The 5,068-nt window shown below is 30.0% G+C and overlaps 1 pseudogene; it reads right to left on the bottom strand.

Annotated features, from left to right (window-relative positions):
* Window positions 1-221: 221 nt before the first annotated feature.
* On the bottom strand, window positions 222-1,346 carry LOC139497616 (FMRFamide receptor-like; annotated as a pseudogene).
* Window positions 1,347-5,068: the final 3,722 nt, after the last annotated feature.

Genomic DNA, 5,068 nt, shown 5'->3' with positions numbered 1-5,068 from the left:
CGTCTCTACGAATATCTTTAAGTTATTCTTTCAGAGTAATTTTTTTGAATTTATATATGCATAGCTGCAAGTAATAAATTAATGTACATACATACCATATCAGATTGAGTATTTGTATTTTTTTTTAATTCAATTTTTGTCTAATAAGTGTATTACATTTACATAATAATAATACAGTTTCTGAAACTTATTATAGAACACAACATTGACCATTTTGAACTCTAAGATAACACAATATGCGGTGCTTTCCATACGGGATTTGTCTCTCTCACTGTATCTCTCCTATATCTGTATGCCATTAATGATGTTGTAACACTATCTTTAGTAAAATCAGATTTTCTTGATTGATAATCCGATATCAAGATATTTGTTCCTCTTTTCTTTTTCTGCCACCTGCATAAAAGTTTCTTAAAAGTTCTTCTGAATCTGCTGCTAAAGTAAGAATACGGAATGAAGTTTATTGAAGCGTTTACCTGATCCAGCAGCATATTACAAATGTTTCCAGCTATTAATATATTGTCTTTGTCATGTGGTATAATAAAGGCGGAGACATACACTTTGTAGATTAATAGAATTGCCCACGGAATCTGACACAGAAGAAATATAATCACAACTGATATTAACATTGTTGTGACCTTCTGTTGTTCCATAGACTGGTTAATGTGATCTCCAAGAACATGAGACTGGGATATTAATTTACGTCGTTTGTTCGCATGCCAAACGGACTTGATAAGAAACATATTAAAAACTGAAAGAAGAATAAGTGGAACGAAAGTAAATATCGTTATGTACTACCAATAATATCCAAACTGATAACTTTCTCTTCCACCAAACTCTGATATGTCACATCTGTAATTAATCTTAGTCAGATTTTTCGGAGAAAGTCTGGATGACGTATTTCTCATTTTTATTGACACATTAGTTTTCGTTGTTAAAAAAACGTCGTCCTGTTGATATGTTAAAGGTGTTAAATTGTCGTCCACTGTATGCATAATTTCCATATTAGTTATAACTTCATTTTCAAATGCTACTCGCAAAGTATTACACAAACAAACAGTGAATACAACTAATGTTATAAATTTTGCCTTTTGAACTGTACACCAGGCTTTTCCTTTCATTGGATGACAGACGCCTATATAACGTTATAGTGTAAAACAAACAGTTACCCACACGCTACAGTTTCCAAACAAATCAGAAAGTGCCAGACCATAGGGGATGTAATAATAGCTGGACGCATACATATCTTTGTCCCTGCATTGTATCATTGATAAAGTTAAAATAAATACCAGATATAGCATATCAAAAACAGCAAGGTTTGTTAGATACACATTTGTTGACGTTCTCATTTTCGGTCTACTTAAGACAGCAATATTACAAGAATTTCCCGTTATTCTAAGAATTACAATTACTGGTGTTAGAATACGATCAGCTATAAATCGTTTCCTTTCAAGTGCAAACGATATTTCATGTTTGTTTTTTGATTATTTTTTTTTTAGCTTATATCTTTTTCGTAATATGAATAATATATCATTTAGCACTTTATATATGTGATAATAAGTGTACGCACGAACAAAAATATGCATTTTGTTACCATCTGTACATTTCCATATTATGCATAAGGAATACATACCATAAAATCATTTTGTTACCATATTGTACACTTAAAAAAAATTATTTTGATACATTTGTTCAAAAATCTCAAAAACTAAGCGACACGTGTTTAAGAAAATTCCTAGTTTTAATCTGGATCTGTACATTTCCATATTATGCATTAGTGATACATACCAGAAAAGCAATAAAAGCAATGCGGGAAAAGGTTTAATTTTAGAGAGTTAAAACTCAAATAAATAGTACCATTCTTACAATGCCCATTGTAATAAAAAGGCAAATTCACACACATACGCACATTATGCAGATTTAATTACGTTACATCCAGACATAATTGTCTGAAAAAAAAACGTTATTTCTTTTTTTGCACTATGATCATGATGATCATAGGAATGTAAATTGATATGAATTAATTACTTTTTTTAAGTCAAATCGCGACAATCGTTTTAAAATCAAATAATTATGAACAGCTCAGTGTTTGAATTCAAAACTACATTCTCAACAACTGATGCAACCTTTGTAAATTTTGAAGACAAGTTCAACCTTGATTTAGGTAACGCTATCATTTATTTCAAAATAAAAAAGCGATGTTTAAACCAAATTAAGTGGGGTTACCAAACTCTGACAAAATCTAATGTATGTAATTTTTCTTCATTTATTTCTTTCAAAATAAACTACTTCTAAATATATCAATTGCAAGGAAATATTGGTTTTGTAAAAAGTGATTGTTGTTGAATATAAGTCAATATCATGATGCCAAAAAATCAATTTATTTGTTGTCAGCAATTTGAATGATATGATGTATTATATATACGCCATTCATGTATTAGATAATTAAACATTTAAACAACTATTTGTTCAATATCTCACATCCATGTAGACCCTTTCTCTCTAAAACTTGTGAACAAATATTACACAGACCAACTAGGATATATCAACAAAAATTACACTTCCTTCCCCGCACTCATTAAGGTATAAAAATGAACACAAACTGGTTTATAATATGGTTAAAATTAAAAACATACATATTACTCCAGTTGTAGAAAATGGTGTAATATCATGTCGATATGCAAACAGAAAACTAATATATGGCTTATATAACTTTAAAAACATGTTTCCTAATTAACTTTTATTTAGTCTAGCCTGGTTGCATCAATCAATCTTACCTAATTATATATTGATCTTAGGTTATTTTGGGAGTTTGGTTCATTTCTGTCAAATTTAAGGATTTAATTGATAAGATAAAAAGCAAAATATCAAAATAAGTTTTGTTGAAATTCAAATGGTCACCTTTAAATATTTCTATAACCTTTCAAATCAAAGTGTAGTCTTTTCAGACACAGCCGTGTGTAGTGTGATGAAGGTTAATCAGAAAAATATGTCAGACGAATGAAATATAACATGTTGTTTTAATTGTATTAATAACAAGGACAGAGTCATTTGATCAATGGATTGTTAAGACATTGATATGATTTATGGTTTCTGAGAGTAATTATGTATGATAAATGCGTTTTGAAGCTTTTGTAACAGTAACGTACGTTGCATATATATATAGTTTTCATACAAGTCTAATAATTAATAATGGTATTTAAGATAATGGTTTGTATGCTGTATATTGCATAGTATATACATCTGACAATGTTGGCTGGCCAAAAATTAAACACCTATAACTTAGGTTAACTTTGAAGTCCTTGTACGTGCAGCTCTACATAGGCAAAAGTAGATGAAAGTTTGAAATAATGATATAAAATATAGTATGGTGCATACTTGAATTAGACAACAACCTACCAACATAAACACAACTGAGAAAAAGGGTACATAAAAAAGTATACATCAAATATATGCCGTCAACAAACCAACATTATACAATACATACAAACAAAACACACTTATAATGTACATGATGTAAGACAAGGTGAGGGTATTAAATACGGATATGCATATGGAAATTGATCAAAATATTGAATATAGACAAAGATTAATTGCTTAACATTTGGTATTCAAGGTGCTCGTCTACTGTATATGAGACAATGCCACTCGAATCAAAACAATTACAAATTTATAGATATACAAAATTACTACTATTTTCCTAGATTGAAAGCGTCTTATCTCTCAGTATATATACAAAGTAAATACTTTGATCTGACCCTAGGCAAACGCAAGACATTAATATCCGATATAGTCTCAAGCTTGAAAAAAAACATCATTACTTATCAAATGATATGTTAATGGTTATTTGCTCAAACACTGATATGTACGACGTCTGTATTGAATTAGTCGCTGCTAATACAACTGAAAAGAGGTGTTTGTGATTTGTTATAGCAATCACTCTGGACACTATGTCTGACTGATTTTCATTTCACCATTTAGGCAACTTCAAACTGAAAATATCAGTTATATAATGTTGCTTGGAGAAAACGGTGGGAAAATGTAGGAAAATGTCATTTTGCTTTTCATATTTGTTTAATTAACTTGGAATTAGATAATAGGTAGCATTGTCAAAGATGACTAATCAAAGGTTTTAATTGGAAGTACATATTGCGTTTAAAATATGTCATGTTTTGTTCATATTGTGTCTACCACATGAGACCTGTAAAATAGCTTATAGTTTCTAATCCTTGTTATATGTAAAATGTGTAACTAGGTGAATAGGACCACTTAAAAGATGTAATATTTAGCGCAGGTGGACATATTCTAAGAGTTTGTATGTTTGTCAAAAAGCGACTTTTCAGTTTCAGCCTTCTTCTTTCCTTAGAAAGGAAATTAAACTAGAATAATTTTATTTATTTTATGGAGAGCTGGTTTCAATTTGGCCATAACATAACACATTTAATCTTCTTTTTGTTCGTTGCCAGAAACCATTACAAGTCACGTGTATTTTGAAAAATATTTTGCAGTCTCGTATTATCTCGTGTCATACCTTTTCTTGTTATTTATTCTGTAATTTTCAAGAATTGTGCATTTTGATGTCTCGTAATAAGGTTGAAGCTTCAGTTAATTTTGAAATCGAATTTAAGACATACGTCCGGTTTAGCGCTTTGCATATACACCACCATTTCATATGTATGTTCTGCAGACACGTACATCACAGTCAACGTGAAGCACTGTTCATGTTCTGTCATACATCTATGACATATGTCTATAATTTCTTCTGAATGTTCAACTGATTTTTATATTTACATTATGTCATCTATTATTTTCCCTAACAATAGAAAATATGACGTTTATATCAAGAATACTGGACAATATGTACCAGTAATTTTAGGTGAAATCCCACTTTTGGTTGTCTTGAAGAATGGTAAATATTTGTGTTTATTTCTAATTTCCTTGTAATCTATTGAAAATTGCATTGCGTTCACAAATAGATTATCCTTATTATGTAACAGTGATTGTTAAAAGCTGGCGATGAAAACATCTTTCTTCAACTGAAACATGTCTTTCGAAAGAATCAAACATTGAA

Source organism: Mytilus edulis, chromosome 12 (assembly GCF_963676685.1).
Source record: "Mytilus edulis chromosome 12, xbMytEdul2.2, whole genome shotgun sequence".
Classification (NCBI taxonomy): Eukaryota; Metazoa; Mollusca; class Bivalvia; order Mytilida; family Mytilidae; genus Mytilus; species Mytilus edulis.
Note: the sequence above shows the minus strand (reverse complement) of the source record. Positions and strands in the feature narration are given on the sequence as shown.